General features: G+C 29.2%; 1 protein-coding gene across 1 annotated transcript in view; it reads right to left on the minus strand.

The window, feature by feature from the left end:
• Positions 1-18,833, minus strand: part of LOC129957562 (cell adhesion molecule Dscam2-like) — a 670,734-nt gene that overhangs the window by 304,091 nt on the left and 347,810 nt on the right. The gene's annotated exons all lie outside the window — the stretch shown is intronic.

Below are 18,833 nucleotides of genomic sequence, written 5' to 3' on the forward strand. Positions count from 1 at the left end.
TAAAAATTTGAAATCTGCTATCTCAAACTTGAAGTTACCACCTGAGAAATTTTTTTAAAAAATTCACGTGGCATCAATTGGAGATAAATCAAATTGAAATACATGAATTAATTGAATTAGTTTACAGCAGATTAAAACGTGTAGAGATTATGAAATAAAAGCGAAATGCGAAAATTCTACAACTAAGTTAATGATAAGTAAAAGCACGCAATTGAATATTTTGATTAATGACTTCATAATTTAAAAAAGATTATTTCAGATACTGTATCAAACTGAATTAAAAATCTTATTAAAATTAAGTGAAAAACTATACAGATATGAAACTGATATCACTAAAAAAGTTTTTTTTTTTTTTTTTTTTTTTTTTTTTAGTTTAAGGCAGTACAAAGACTATTTGTTGGAGGATAATGGAAGATAATGGATTTTGGAAGATATGAATATCAATTTCCGAAGGGAAGTCAACGATTACAACTAGGCTCCAGATTAATGTACAGTCGCCAAAGTTGAAATATTTGGAGTGATTTCTCACCAAATATAATCGTAAAAATTTTTTTATTGCAACCTCGAATCATTTTCTCATCAAAATTTGTTGTCCTTTTTTCAAATCTTTAGTTATTATTCCTGGTATCCATTCAGGATGGCAAGTTTTAGGCCAGATTTTAGAGATTTGCACAATTCTGGAGTATTGTTCAGACAGGAGAATCGGGTACAGGGCGCACCAAGTTGTAATTTTTTTGTTTGCAATAAGTCGCCAAATGTGGAAACCTACTTTATCATTTTTAAATAACCCTAAAAGCGAAAAACTAATGCCTCAAAAGCGATAAATCGCGAATTTTCTGCTAATACATTTTGAGGTTTCCAAAAACCTAAAGCAAAACAACAATATGCTCTCACATGATAAAAAAAATCTACTTAGATTTTTTGTGAATCTGAAAAATATAACTTTTTAAATCTTTTAAGCTTGATGATACAAAAAAGTTGGAAAAGGGAACATTATATATGATTTACTAAGTGTTCTGTGTATCAAGTTTAAATTTTGTTAAATTATGGTGGAAATCTTTTAGCTGAATGAAGATCTATTTTTCTATGTGAGCTTGATAAGTAAAAATGATTTTTTTGATTGCGAATCATGATTATTGAATTATACCGCTAAAATGCCTTGCATGTTTTAATTCCATGAGTTGCATAAATCTGTATCAAATTTCGAATAAAATTCATCATATGATTGGATATATATCGGTCCATTCATTCATTCGCATATGAAAGCTTATTAAAAGTGGAACAGCCAAATAAATGAATTTTAATATATGGAGTTTAAACAAAATTGGTAGGTATTTGTCAAATATTGATTCAAAGTTCTCAGAAGAAAAATATATGTTTGTCTACCATGTGTATTAGATATGTTAAAACAAATTTAATGTATAAATATGATATTATAATGATAATGCTATATGAAATGTTCGTTACCAATGACATATCAAAACACTGCAAATATAATCAATTATTTTTGCATCAAATCTAAATACAGAAGCTTCTTTTTGCGTAATCAAGAAAATAAATGCAATCAAGTAATGAATAAATAAAGAAAACACTCTCGATGATTTATATTAATTTTTAAAACTGCCGTGAGTTCTTATAAAGGTAAGCATCATCTTACACTGAAGTAACACTAATTGATATATAATTAAAAAAATGCATTTTGGATGCATACAGATTAAATTGCAATTATTTTATTAATATACAGGGTGGTTATAATTTAACTCACCCTTTAAAACAACAACGGAGTGCAACGAAATTTGGTATATAAGGTATACACGAAATGCGGTCAGGGAATTTCGAAAAAAAATTTTACTTCTAAAATGTCGACCAGAGGGCACCTCTTCCGGAAAAACATTAAATTTAATACAATAAAGGACCAAAACAGAATACAGAATCAATATTAACCTTTATTGACTGGTTTTTAATCAGCTTATCATCGAACAATATTAAGTAATGATAAGAAAAAGAAATAACAATACGCTGTTTGAGAAAACAAAATTCAGTTTGCAGAAACAAGAACAGATTAGGACAAAATTGCAAGAGAGGAATAGTTGTTAATCGTGTCCAGTATGATATAGAAAAAGGTGTTCCATTTGACCACCTTCATTCACCTGCAAAATTTCATGTCGATGGACAGTGTGTTCAAAAGCAGATCGTCAGATCGTAACTGATCAGTTGTGATGCTTCTCACATGATTCTTCATTCATGTCGCAACAAGATACCGTCACCATTACAGCCGGAAACATCGACACAAAACATGACAACGACTGCAAACGTTTCTTATCCTAACCTGTTTTGCATGAAGTTTCCTCTTCTTCGCAAATATGCAAATATCGACATTTTTTTCCCTAGAATTGACAGCTTTTCCCAGTTTTACATTTTATTACTCATAATTCTTGTTCGGGATTGTTAATATTATTTCTGTATTCCGGTTTGAGCGTTTATTGTGTTAAATTTAATGTTTTTCTGGAAAAGGCGCCCTCTGGTGGACATTTTGGAACTAAAATTTTTTTCACAAAATTCCGTGAGCGCATCTCGTGTATAGCCTATATACCAAATTTCGCTGCAATCCATTCATCCGTTTGCGTTATAGGATGCGTTTTATAAGGAAAGTTTAATTAAAACCACAATGCACTTTATTACATGTATACAAATCTGAATACATTTTTTATTAGATGATGCATGTCTTTATTTTACAACGAAGTAACACAAACTGATGAATAATCTAAAAAATGCATTTATGCTTATTGAAATGCTTTATTACATGCTCGCAGATTTGAATGCATATTTTTATTAGACGCGTACAAATTTGAATGCATCTCCATACTAGATACGTACAGATTTAAATGCATCTCCTTATTAGATGCGTATACATTTTAATGCTGTATATTTATATCTTCTTATATAGATATATACATTTTTAAATATCTGCATTTACAGATATATACAGATTTAAATGTATCTTTGCATTGCAAGCACACAAAAGCATATTATGGTTCAAAATTCAAAACTCGAACTCCGAATTCAATATTTTCAATTCAATATTTCAATTCAAGTTTAAAATATATTAGGCCGCCGTCTTGGCATAGGGGTAGCGCGTCTTCCCCGTAACCTGGGCGTCCTGGGTTCGAGTCCCGGTTCGGGCATGGTTGTTCTTCCTGTTCTATCTGTGAGATGTGTGAATGTGCCCCCCTGTAAAGAGGGGTTGTGCAAGCGAATGTGATGCGTGAGTAGCTAAGACGTACTCTTGGCCCTAGCTGGCGCTACTAAAACAAGAGACGCTCCCTTGGCTTAAAATCACTGACTTCGTCAGCGAGCTTGTCCATGGCAAGTGCCATTATAAACAACAACAAAATATATTAGAATTGGTGATTATCACCTTTCAGAATCTTGTCTACGAATTTAAAAAAGTTCTGAAGCTTATAGAATATGTAACTTTATTAAAGCAAAGCAAGTCTTAAATAAAAATACCAGCTGCATTCAATTTGAATAGTAAATATTCCTTAATAATAATAAAAAAGTGTACTTTAATTTCTGATTATGCCTTTACTTTTCTTCGTTCGCTCTAATTTACAAATTATCTGAATTACGTCTTTCTTGATAAATTCGAAGAAATTGTAATATCGAATATTTCTCGAAATATCCCCACCAGGTACTTTTATTAAATATTTTATTAAATATTATCTTTTATTAAATAAAGATAAGATATTCAATAATATATCAAAATAGATAAACGTTAAATGTATATAGCCATAGTCAATGCATATTAAAAAATTTGAAATTCTTAATTTTTAGTACAGCAATGGCTTTTGTTTTGCCCAATTAACCCTAATATAGAAATTTTCTAATTAAATTAACTTATATTATAATTTGTTATCTTATTTAATTCCAGTAAGAAATCATGTAATGATATTTTATTAACAATTGAAATAGATTCATAAATGTGTTTCAATCATAAAACTGAATATTTTATTCTTTCACGAATAAAAAATATTCATTTATCCTTTAATGTTTAATATACTATCGTTTTTCTTTACATAAATATTGTCTCCTGTCAGCACAATATTTATTTTACAGTAATCATCTGCCTTTTGAAAAAAAAATGATAAATCCATTTTCATGATAGAAATGGTTTTAAATATTAATTTTGTTCAAGGTTCATTTCCATTTTATGATTTGGATATTTCTGGAATATTTAAACTTTATTTAGTTAAATATTTATACGTTCCATATTGTTCATTTCAGCAGTTCTGTGTTGTAATTGCTAAAAAAAAAAAAGAATTGGTGCTATATTTCTTCGCTTAAATTGTATGATTTTTAAAATGAAAAATATATTTCTTTTGAAATTATGACTTAAAGCAAACATCCGTCAGAACATAGGCTCTGAGATTTCACAAAATGTCAGCAGTATCATAATTTATTTATTAAATTTGCTCACTTAACTAATGCATTCGAACATTTCCATAATTATTTAAAAACTCAGTCGGCATCATTAAGCATTAACGATTAAAGCCCAAACATTTATCAAATTCAACGGGAAGAAGACCCATTTCTAATGATGGAGTTTTAATTTTTGTTGCACAACAGATGACGGAATGGCAGTAAACATCAATTTTTAATTTTGAAAACACTTTCATAATGAATGTTTGCTATTTTGGAGGGATACATCTTTTTCGCTTTTAATTTTTGCCACGCAGTTTTCATGTGTCCCTATAAATAGGTTCGAGCAATATTTTTCAATTAAGCTGTTTACCCTACCGCTGCACAAATATGATTAATTTAATCCATAACTTTCAGAACTGAATTTTTCGAAGACCACAGTAATAAATATTTCAATGCAGCCAGCTTTTGCTCGTTAAGTCACAATTTTATTACTTATCTTTTAAAACAACCCAGATGGGTCTTTTCTATTTTTAAAAGTTTATAAATAATGTCGCATAGAGTTCCTTTGATTAATTATTCAAATTTTCGTACTTTATCAGGACTGTAAAATATTTTTCATTAACTTAAGGGGAAAGTAGGGAAGATTTTGAATAGGGCAAAATATTCGAACGGACGTTCTAATGGTAATAAATTCATCGTCTTAGAGGTGAGCGAAGTTACCTACCATATTCTTTAAAGTGGGCCAATTTTCTTTGTATGATCGAGTTAAATAAATTAAAAGTTTTCGGAGATTAAGGCTCTTTTTTTAGGTAATTTTCATCGTCTCTTTCGCCATCTCTTTACGGAACCTTAGTTGGTTTTAACAAAAATAGTCTCAGCAATTTCTTTTTAGATTTTATGCATTTTTTTCTTTTGTGTTGTGGGGAGACAGGCGATGAAATATTGAATTATCGACGGAACACGCCAAAAGAAGGTAATTTATTTGATTTATTAACTTCCTGACGTACTTTCTGGAACAATTTTAGAAAGATGGCAAGAGGACTTCTAATAAAGGCAAATAAACAAAATAAACATAAATAAAGAATACAAATTTATAACTGAAACAGAGGAAACTTTCAAAATCAACTAATAAATTCTATTTTAGTTATGATGTATAAATTAATAAGAGCCTGTTATTGGCATTACGCGTGCTAATGAAGCATTATGGTAGCATAATTAATTAAGTTTTTTAATCCTATTGCATTTTGTAATGGTAATTAAAAGAAAATGAAAAACATTTTCCTTGCCAAATAGCTATTGTGTCATGAGTAATTGACAAATATTGGCAATATTATAACTATCTTCTTAAGCTTTTCGTGTGACAATTTTTAACTTTATAAGAACCTGTTATTGGGACTACGATTGTGATAAAGAAGCATCATGGCAGCATAATTAATTTAATTTTTCACCCGATTGCATTTTGCAATGGTAATTAAAAGAAAAGAAAAATATTTTTCTTGCCAATTAGTTATTGTGTCATGAGTAATTGATAAATATTTTCACTGATAGCATTGCAATTAACAGATATTAGCAATATTAGAACTATTTTCTTAATCTTTTCAGGATAGAATTTCTAATTTTATAAGAGCCTGCTAAAGTGGAACTAACTATGTGTGATAATGAAGCATTATGGCAGCATGATTAACTTATTTTTTCGCCCGATTGAATTTTGTAATGACAATTAAAAGAAAAGAAAAATATTTTTCTTGCCAAGTAGTTATTGTATCATGAGTAATTGATAAATATTTACAATTTATAACATTTTAATTAACAAATATTAGCAATATTAGAACAATTTTCTTAATCTTTTCAGGATAGAATTTCTAATTTTATAAGAGCCTGCTAGTGGAACTAACTATGCGTGATAATGAAGCATTATGGCAGCATAATTAATTTAATTTTTCGCCCGATTGAATTTTGTAATGACAATTAAAAGAAAAGAAAAATATTTTTCTTGCCAAGTAGTTATTGTGTCATGAGTAATTGATAAATATTTACAATTTATAACATTGTAATTAACAAATATTAGCAATATTAGAATTATTTTCTTAAAATTTTTATATTATTGCTAGTACAGTATATGTTAATGTGATAATGAAGCAATATGGCAGCATAATTAATTTCAGTTTTAATCCGAATGCATTTGGAAATGACAATCTAAATCTTTTTCTTGCCAAATAGTTGATGTGTCTTGAGTAATTGCTAAATATCTGCATTAATAGTAATGTAATTAACAAATATTAGCAATATGAGAACTATTTTCTTAATCTTTTCTAGTTAGTACTACAATATGTATTAATTTGATAATGATGCACCATAACAGAATAATTAATTAATCAACCATTAAAAGAAACTGACATTTTTTACTCCCTATACATTTATTGTGTCAGAAGCATTTCTAAATTCTGTATTATTGACACTGTAATGGATAAATAATACAATAGAACCATTTATATTTTTGATTTAGCACTAGGAGTGATAAAGCAGCAGTTAGGTGAATAATTAATTTTTCATTCGAAAAATTTTGGAATTAAAGAAATATATACATTCTTTTATTGTTATACATTTATATTTTGGTGCGTATTCTTTGATTCTTTTAGCAATGTAATTGATAAATATTGAAATATAAATATATTTCTTTAATCCATTTAGCTGAGAACTATGTATGATACTACAGCACAATGACAGTATAATAATTTAATTTTTCATCCAAATATATTTTGTAATAATCAATAAGAAAAACTGATTATTTTCTGTTATAAATATTTTGTGTCATATATATTTGTTAAATTTCTGTAATTCGTAGTACTATAACTAACAAATATTGCAATGTTAGAACTATATGCTTAATCTTTTTATCTTGGCACTACCCGTCATAATGCAGCATTATGATAGCATAATTAATTTAATTCATCATCCAAATATCTTTTGTTATGACGATTCAAAGAAATTGAAGAATTCTTTTTGTTATATATTTATAGCGTCTTGCATTTTTAATAATCCTTTATAATTTTTAAGACTATAATTGATAAATATCAAAATATTACAGTTGTTTCCTTTGTCGTTTTAGCTCCGCACTATGTATGATAATGCAGTAATATATCATAATCAAGTAAATTTTTCATTTCACTAAATTTTGTAATAACCATTCAAAGATATTAAAAAAAATTTTTAAACATATTTATTGCGATACAAATATTTGTTAAGTCTGTTATTATTAGCTTTATAATTAATAAATGTTATAATATTAGAACTACTCTTTTATTCCATGTTGCTTAATTAATCTTCTGAAATAATTAATTTGTCAAAATGCGAACATTTTTGAGAATTCATTTAACTGCATTTCAGGAAGACAAAACCATGGCAACGCAATTTTTTTATCTTTTTAAACTTAATATATTCATTAATTATAATTAAAGGTATCTTAAAATTAAATATTTTTAATTGATAGAACTGTATTTTCTAAAAGAATGAAACAGTTTCTTAAAATTCAGATACTGATTCAAGAATTCTCGCCTGTATATTTTAAAAAAAGTAATAAGTATCTTTTCCATTTTTGAATTTCTTTTATAGCTTCAGTAGGCAAATATGTGACATATTAAAAATAAATTAAATTATTTTTTTTTAAGTTTCAGATTTTATTAATAAAAATGTATTTTTACAATATTGCAAAATCATTGTGTTCTAAGAATTTTATTTTGCTCATTGATTTTATATCAAATTCAGAAATAACATGACAGAAGTTATAAAAAATGTAATTCCATACAGAATAATAAAAATGGTAACAATATGTAAAAAAAAAATATCAAAGCCGTACAGATTTTTTTCACTCTCTTATTTATGAAAGAAATATAATTAATTTATTTAAAACAGCCAAGGTCAATTATTTTTATATTCTATATTTTTTGCTAATATTTTAATGAGAAACAGAATGGCACATTCAATCACTGATAGAACAAATGAAAAAAAAAGAATACATTTTTTTAAATTTATTTATTATCTTCTTGATATACTAGCTTCAAAGAAATATCGGAGAAAATCGATGAAGCTTTTATTTTAAGTTTGTTAAAATATTTTAAACATTTTTTTCTACTTTTCTATAAGATTTTCAGTATCAACTAGCGATAGTGGTCTCCCTAAAACTTTCTCGCCAATGAACGCATTACGAATAGTAGCGAAATATTAACTTTTGGCGTGAATTTAGCATTTTTAACTGAATCTATCCCATCATCCTTGGCGAGTTATTTGGCGATTAATTCCTGGAAAGTGTTAATAGTATCCGAATGTGTTAATAGTACTGTGTTTTAGACGCATTTTACTTAACCAATTGCAACAAAAATTTGACACAAAATTCCACTTGTTGTAAAAAATAATCCCCTACGAAATTTGATATACTTAAGTCATTGCGCTTTCTTTACATGTCTCTGGACGTACAGGCTGACAGGCAGTCATCTCATAGCTGGGTTTGGCTCAAAATTAGATAGATGTCTACACTATAGATGTTAAATTTGTGTACCAAATTTTATCTCTTCAGCCCTTTTCGTTTTGTAATTAACGTGCCAACTTATATTCGAACAGGAGTTTCTCAGAACATATTTTACTCAAAATTTGACAGAAATCTGCAAATTTGGTGTAAAGATCGTACTCCAAATTTAAGCAGACTAGTTTAAAGAGTTTTTGAGTCATCTTTGTCACATGCAGACAGACGGGCGGACATCTTTTAAAAATGTATTTTTGTAACTCAGGAAGATCTGAAACGTGGAGATTCGTCAAAATCTTGAGTTCGAATTTTTTGACGATTATTGTACTTCCTCTATATTACGTAAAGAAAAGAAAACAGAAAAAGGAAAAAAAAAGGATGTTACATATTGAGTACAAAATGAATCATTTTATGAGCCCAAATAGTTCTCAGTATTTATTATAAAAGTAAAATGTTTTACAATAGTAGTAATGCATTTTAAGTTTTGTTTCCTGTTTAAAGATTTTATAGCACTACAAGCGATAACGCAACCACAATATAAAGAATGAAAAAAAAAGTAACAATATGCAAAAATATAAGGAAAGCCACATTACACAAAAGAGTAACATAAACGTATAGATTTTTCCCTCAATAATCCCCATTGTCTCTTTGCCATCTCTTATCAAAATCTGGATTCGTTTAACTAAAACTGCCTCTTTCAATAATAAGTTTTTTAATAAGTAAAATGCTTTACAATATTAGAAAATTAAATAGGTTATAAGATTTGTTTCTTGTGCATTGATTTCATAGCACTAAAAGCGAAAACCCAAACGCAATACAAAGCATAAAAAAGTAACAACATGCAGAAAGATAAAGAACGTAATATTATACAAAATGATAGCATAAACGTACAGATTGTTTTCCCTCAATAATAAACATAGTCTCTTTTGCTATCTCTCTTCAAAATCTTGATTAGTTTAACTAAAACTTCTTGTATAAATACTCAATTTTTACTAATAAGTAAAATGAATGCTTTACAATATTAGATAATTAAATATGTTATATGGTTTGTTTCTTGTGCATTGATTTCATAGCACTAAAAGCGATAACCCAACTGCAACACAAAGCATAAAAAAGTAACAATATGCGCAGAGATCAGAAAAGTAACAATATACAAAAAGTATAGATTTTTTCTCCTCAATCCCCATTGTCTCTTTTACCATCTCTCTTCAAAATCTTGATTAGTTTAACTAAAACTGCCTCAGTCAATTCTTTTTATACTTTGTATTTTTCTTTTGTATCTTTGAGAGACACAGGATGACATATTGAATTATCGGAGGAACATGGCGAAAGAATGTGATTTATTTGATTTATGATGTTCCTGACATGCTTGCTTCGGCAAAATATAGGAGAAGTCGGTGACGCTTTTGTTTTGAACTTATAAAGAGAAGAAAAAGTTTTCACTAATTCGGTTTTATGCTAGAGTGGAAGAAATTTTCGGAAGTCTGAAGTGCTCTCGATAGTTTCGGAATTATGTAGGCATAAATTTATTGAAACAATCCAATAAATTAAAAAAAATACATTTTTTTTATTTATTTTTTCAAGATTTTTTTCGTGACAGGGAACTTTTGAAACAGAATTTCTAACATAATAAGTAGAAAGGTAATGAATTACAGTGTTTCGGTGGGCGTTCGAAAGTATTTTTTCTATGAATTATTATTAATTAAATTCATTGAAAAAGTATTTATTAATTATTTACATTAAATTAATATTTTTACTTCTTCGTATACGTAGTATAGAGAAGGTAGTACAATCGTCAAAAAAAAAAAAAAAATGAACTCGAGATTGTGATGAATCTCCATTTTTAGACTTTCCTTGAATTCGAAAAACATGTCTTTGGAAAATGTACGTCTATCTGTCTTTCTGTTACAAAAATAACTCAGAAATGTAACTGGTGTACGGTCTTTATGCCAAATTCGTAGAATTTTGTCAAATTTTAAGCAAATTCCCTTTAAAGAAAGTCTGCTAGATAAATAGAATTCTGTATACAGATTTATTGTCTATAGAATAGATTCGTATCAAGGTTTGAGATGAATTCGACAAGGGACTGACCGTCTGTCAGTCTGTATTTTTAGAAATAAGCGATAAAACGGAATGATTTAAACAAATAGAGTTTTGTATGACATTTTATGACTACAAGTATAGTTGTGTGTCAAATTTTTGTATCAATCGGTTGGGAAAAATGCGTCTAAAACACAAATTCGAATCGGATACTGTAAATCGCATGGTAGAAATGAATCGTCAAAGCACTCGCAAAGGATGATAAGATAGATTCCGCAAAAGAAATCAAGAAACTAATATTTCGTGACTTTCGTGACCATGTAAGGCATTCTCTGGGATAACTATACATTTTTTAAAGACTATGCGAGAAAGTTTTGGGTGGCGAATCCCACTGATTAATTAAATGAAATTGACTTCCATGAAATAAAGAAACAAACAATTAAAGGAATAATCAGGAGGAATGTGACTTTTAATAATTATTATATTATAAATTATTTTCTAAGATATATTTAGCGATAAGATATATTTAAGATATTGGATTCTCGTCCCTTAGGTTGCGAGTTCGAACCCCGCCGGCCGAAGATTCCCCGCATGATTGGTGGCTGACGCGCATTAAATCTGTTGTGGTCACAAAGTCCTCCATGACGAGAGTAATACCACTGGGGGTACTGGATCAGGGGTGATCGCTCTCTGATTCAGGTCTAAATTACGATCTGTGGTTGAGTGAATGAGATGCGTGAATGAAGTTCGCCGCGTAAAAAGGGTTGTGACGTGTGTGTAGCTAAGTCGTTTTCTTGACCCTAGATGGCGCTACTATAAAAACAAGAGACGCTCCCCCACCGGCTTAAAATCACTGCCTTCGTAACAGCGGGGCTTCTCCATGGTAAATGCCATAAGAAACAGCAATTGCAATACATTTTTCACTATAAAGTAATATAAAAATTGAAAAAAAAATGCTCACAGAAAGCTACTCATTCATATATGAGAATTTCAATTATAATTATTGTTAATATATTTTCATGTTGATAAGAAGCAATAGGAATTTCGCTTTCATTCTGTTTTGTTTGATATTTCACCTAATTTAAAGAAACGAAATGAATGAATCAATGTTTCTATAGAGCGTAAGTTTCTGACAATCTTTAACGTCATTATTTCGATTTAATTTTACTAGTATAGAATAGTTTTTTTATCCTTTTGTTTTATCGGTATGAAGAGAAGATGAAATTGCAGACAGAATACAGAAAAACACAAATATCTGGGTTGTTTTTTATTCTGTGAACTAAAATATGTAAACTTCTTCTTTTTTTTCATGCTGATTGGAAATTTCTTATGAAAAATTATGAAAGATTCTTTAAAGCTTACATTTGCCATAACTTTTCGCTTTTATGAGTTCGATTTTTAATCGAAACTGGTCGATTTAAACACACACACACACACACACACACACACACACACACACACACACACACACACACACATTAGTATATATATATATTGGTATCACCTAACTCCCAAAAGATAGCATGGTTTAAAATTTTTCCGCAGCTGTAAGAATGTAAACAATCCAAATATGCGAGCCCTTGCCAAATGAAGATTAAAAAATTCGGTTTGATAAGTCCATATAAGTTTTCTATATACATAAAGGGTGTACCAAAATTAACGCATTATATGAATTTGCCCCCGTTCTTGCAGTAAATCGTTGGCAACCCTATTATAGAAACTATTAGACAGCTGATAGTTCACGATATGTAAAAATGGAACGTTACACGATAGAATAACGTATTAAAGCAAGGTTTAATTAAACAAAAAAAAACATAGTTTTTTTCTTTAAATTGTTATTTTTTTATTGAATTACTAGCCGCCTTTGGCGACCAGCCGGTTCGCCAATCTTAATGTTCGTTAAAATTTTAATAATTAAATATTTTATGCAATTTCTACTTTAATAGCTTCTTCATCAAAATATTTTAAAACTTCAAATTTTGATAGGCATATAATTCATTCATAATATTATAAAGGCCTTCAGTCATAACGTAATATGTATCTCTCTCATTTTCTGTTAGCACCCGTAGAATTTATGCTTTAAATTAAAGTGGAAAGAATTTATCTTCAATTAATATAATAATATTTTTTACTGAAACAAAGCATTTTTTTATAATCTGATTACTGAAAATAGAGTCACTCAGAGTTTAAACTTTATGGGCACTAAAGAATATCTTTTTAAATTTATGTAATATCTCAAGAGTTGGTCAACAAAATTTTCTTAGATTCATTATGAGCAGATCGATTCATTAACAATGTTTAAATTTAAATGCATCAAACACTAAGAAAATAAAACGAATCGTTTAAAATAAACGGTTGAAAACAGGTTTTAAAAAAACTACTTAAAAAACAATGTACTTAAAACTATAAGCATATACAAAAAATATATAACTAACATAAATACAATTTACTTACAAAAGCATGCAACTAACCCAAAAATAATTTAAATCATCCATTGATAACGTTGTCATGGCAACAATCAGAACAGAATGCGCATGCGTGAATTTTCTTCGCCGGTTACGTAACGCAAATACGTGATTTTTTCTACGCCAGTTGGGGTAACGCTATGCGGATTAGAAATTTTTAATTTCCTTTATTCTGTTTTATTTTAATTCAAAAGTACTTCAGAATGAATCTGAAAGATTGATTCATTAACAATGTTTAATTTTAAATGCATCAAACATTAAGAAAATAAACAGAACCGATTGAAATAATCCGCCGAAAAATTTTAACCCTAGCCTCATTACTGTTGGGAGAAAAAAAAAACTGAAGCCTTTCTCGTTTGGCGCTCGGGATAATGGAAGATTTTTTTGGCGGAAAAGTTGGCGGTGGGGAAAATGGAAGATTTTTTTGGCGGGAAAGTTAGTTTTTAATTAATAATTAAAATTCTAATTAAAAATTCGAAAAAAGAAACCCCAGGTGCACATTCCCAACCTCCAAGGTATACATGTGCCAAATTTGGTAGCTGTATGTCAAACGGTCTGGCCTGTAGAGCGCCAACACACACACACACACACACATTGAGCTTTATTATAAGTATAGATAGAGTACACAGGATAAGGATATGCGTGGAATAATACAAAGGGCAAATGACCTCCACGGTGTTGCTGGCATTATGCGCACTTTTTTGATGAAATTTTCCCATAACAATTTTGCATAAATATAGCTGAATTTCGTTAATGCAGCGTTGAAGTTCCTTTTTCAATGCACGCGTGTTTGTGGGCACATATCTTTGACTATGAATAACCCCATAAAAATTCCAAGGCTGTTAAAACACACAGCTTTGTGGGGCAATTCCTAAATTTTCGAACAGAGGCTGTAAGACTTTAATTATTTTTGAAATATTGTTCAATAATCAAAACACGTTGTTCTATCGTGTAACGCTCCATTTTTAGCAGCCCTAAACTATCAGTTGCCATACGGTTTTTTTTAAGAGTATTGTCAACATTTTACTGCATGAATGATGATAAATGTAAATCTTGTGATAATTTTGGGACACACGCACACACACACATAATTGGTACACATACATATAAAACACATATAATTGGTACACACGCACACACATAATTGGTACACACACACATATAACACACATATAATTGACACACACACACACATACGCACACATATAATTGGTACACACACATATAACACACATATAATTGGTACAAACACATATAACACACACACACACACACACACACACACACACACACACACACACACACACACACACACACACACACACACACACATATATATATATAAATGATATCCCAAAATTATAACAAGATTTGTACCTACATTTAATAGATCATTCCATAAATAGAATTTGCATTTTTGATTTAAATCTCATTTTTCTGCATGAACCACAAAGAGAAACAAAAAACAACTAATTTAAAGCATTCTTATCTCCGGAGCATTTTCTTTGTAAGCTTTCTAAATACAATTGATTCTGAGATAAGACACCGCATAGTCGAGACATCCATGAATGTCATTGGTTATAATAACCGCAAACTAGAATGGCCTTTTGATAAATTTGCCGGCATCTTTACCAGACACCGCTGAAGCAGGGCCATTAAATTCTGGAAGTATCACGCTGCTCGGCTAGACAAAGTTCCAAAGTGTAAAGATCCTCCTGCGTGATACCTTGATGGAGTTATTTATCATACGTTGGCTCACTTGTCTTTCATGGAATAACTGGTAATAAATTTTCTAGGCTGCAAATGTTGACTTCACTGTAACTTTTATTAACCTATCATTATGCGCTTGAGATGAAAACTTGTCTTCGAAATTTTGTTGATAATTGGGATATAGTAGTGGTTAGTTATTAGGGAGTCCTATCTTTTGTTTGATAAATATTACGCATAGTGAAATTTTTGGTACATCTGTCATTGGCAAACCCTTTTATCTTTGTTCTGATTGATTCGTATTCATTTTATTTGTTAAAGCATCTGAATTAACATCACGGGTATTCGATATTATGTTGTCTAAACCTATGAGAGGAAAGAATTGAAAGATAAAATTTGAATTAGCTGTGATTAGAATTCAAAATAAAATACAAACGCAAACGTAACTAAAGTGACAAAAAGGTTTAGTTTAGTTATATTAACGTCCCGTTTTAAAGTAACACTAGGGCTATTTTGGGACGGACTACGTAATTTTGAACCTCGTTCAGATGACGAGGACGACACCTGAGCTGGCATCCCTCTCTCCCCACCACACATACCAGCTGGAGGACGTTTGACCCGAACGGATTTAACATGCACCAGACACCGCTTACACGACGGTTCTTCGGTGGAATCGAGTCTCGAACCTGAAACCCTCCGATTCCGAAGCGTTACCACAGGCCGCAGTGACAAAAAGAAACAATATTTAATATTTTATATTTCTATATAAATTTCCCTAACAGAAAGAAAAGTCAATATGATATAGATAATTATTAATGCACACAGTCAATTCAATTTCAATTAATTTTAATTTAAAATTTAGCATTATAATTATTATAAATTTCTCAAATAATAAGAATTATATTTTGCCGTGTTTATGTAAAAATTATGCTTCGTTATTCGGTAATATGAAAGGAAAAAAATATCTAAATAAGCTCTTAAAGATGAGTAATTGCGAAAAAAAGCAGGTGCAATTATTGGTACGTTTTCTCCTATTATTTAAAAATTTTTGGAATTTAATTTTTTAATATTTCAAATTCTATTACTATTATCGTAAATTATAAGCATAAGTACTAGAGTACCATTTTACAAATGTTGAAGATTTTTTTTTAAATTTTAAATTGATAGTCTTTATTTGAAAATTTTGAGCCGGCGGTTTGCACAATAGGTATAAGCAAATGCATAATTTTACTTTTTAATCCACACTACTTTTATTACTAAAATTTCAGCAATGAAAACTTAAAATTCAAGTTGTCTAAAGATTTGCAAAACTCTTTACTTACATGACTTAAAAATTAATGCATAATTATTCTTTAATAATTCATTAATTAATTAATTTTAAATAGTTTTCGCAATTGAATATTATAAGCTCCATAATATGAGAGTATTCATGTAAATAGGTACAAGCAAATGTATAATTTTATTTCTTAATGCACACTTATTTTATCACTATAATTTCAGTAACGAAAACTTAAAATTCCAGTTGTTTGAAGATTTGCAAAACTTTTTACTTACATGACTTAAAAATTAATGCATAATTATTCTTTAATAATTCATTAATTAATTAATTTTAAATAGTTTTCGCAATTGAATATTATAAGTTCCATAATATGAGAGTATTCATGTAAATAGGTACAAGCAAATGTATAATTTTATTTCTTAATGCACACTTATTTTATCACTATAATTTCAGTAACGAAAACTTAAAATTCCAGTTGTTTGAAGATTTGCAAAACTTTTTACTTACATGACTTAAAAATTAATGCATAATTATTCTTTAATAATTCATTAATTAATTAATTTTAAATAGTTTTCGCAATTGAATATTATAAGTTCCATAATATGAGAGTATTCATGTAAATAGGTACAAGCAAATGTATAATTTTATTTCTTAATGCACACTTATTTTATCACTATAATTTCAGTAACGAAAACTTAAAATTCCAGTTGTTTGAAGATTTGCAAAACTCTTTACTTACATGACTTAAAAATTAATGCATAATTATTCTTTAATAATTCATTAATTAATTAATTTTAAATAGTTTTCGCAATTGAATATTATAAGTTCCATAATATGGGAGTATTCATGTAAATAGGTACAAGCAAATGTATAATTTTATTTCTTAATGCACACTTATTTTATCACTATAATTTCAGTAACGAAAACTTAAAATTCCAGTTGTTTGAAGATTTGCAAAACTCTTTACTTACATGACTTAAAAATTAATGCATAATCATTCCTTAATAATTTATAAACAAATTGATTTTAAATAGTTTTTGCAATTGAACATTATAAGTTCTAAAATATGAGAGTACTCATTTGAACATGTATGGTCAAATGCATAATCGTACTTCTTAATCTACACTAGTTTTATCACTAAAATTTCAGCAACGAAATCTTAAAATTCAAGTTTGAAGATGTTTCAGAACTCTTCATTTACATTACTCGAAAATTAATGCACAATTGTTGCTTAATAAATTAGTAACTAAATAATTTTAATAGTTAAAATTCGTAATTGAATTTAATAATTTCTATAATATGAGAGCATTCAGTTGAATAGGTATAAGCAAATGCATAATTTTACTTCTGAATATACACTAGACTTATCGCTAAAATTGCAGCAACGAAATCCAAACGGAGCATTTCGATGCCTCACTCATTCAACCTTTCATTCGGGAAATTCCAGATAAGGCATCTATTCCACTTTCCTTAGCTTTTCCTCTATTTACTGCTTATACCCTTCACGGCATCTTACTTACTACACCCCTTCCACTTCCTGCACCCTAAAACCCTTCAAGTTAGTTCGGCGACTACTTACAACCGCAACCGTCTTGCCACCTAGGGAGAGCCCGTAATTCTGCAACTGTCTTTCGGACCTCCCCTAGGAGGAAGTGAAGTGAAACTAATGGTTAATGGAATTGCAGTGTCTTGCCTTTTCTGTCACACAGAAGGGAAGCTGTGTGAATAGAGCCAAGGATGTGTTTATCTTACTGTGGGGATTTGCTTGGACTAAAGAGCGGGGCTGGTAATTTCCATTGCTGGAATTCGGAATGGGAATTCTGTGGATTTAGAAAATATGGAAAGAGATATTTCGGCACTGCTTTTGATTCGTGATAATTACGTGATGGAATAGACTTTTATAGTTAAAATGGAATAACTATTAATCGTTAGAACTAACACTGATAAAGAATAATTTCAATTTTCTGCATGTGATATACAAAAATTCAAAAAATTGTTTTGTTTATAATGATTATTAATTGTGATTAAAATTCTGATTTCAGGATTTAAACAGCAATATCTTTCCTTTTTTGTTGCACAGAAGGAAAACTATATGAAAAAGGTCCAATTATGTGTTCTTTATACTATGAATAGCAGTGCTTTGTCTTTTGTGCCACACAGAGAGTAAACTGTGTGATTGAATACAAAGACGTATATATTTTAGTAAGGCGATATGCTTGATTTGTGGAGCGGATTTAAAATTTCCATTCATAAACTTCTGAATGAGAATTTTGTTGATTTAGAAAATATGAAATATTTATTTTGACAAATACTTTTTGAATCATGACTAAATGATGAAACTGAATTTTCAAGAATAAGTGAAATAGCTATTGCATATACAAAAATTTTTATATTTTTTTTC

Source organism: Argiope bruennichi, chromosome 11, assembly GCF_947563725.1.
Source record: "Argiope bruennichi chromosome 11, qqArgBrue1.1, whole genome shotgun sequence".
NCBI classification, from domain to species: domain Eukaryota; kingdom Metazoa; phylum Arthropoda; class Arachnida; order Araneae; family Araneidae; genus Argiope; species Argiope bruennichi.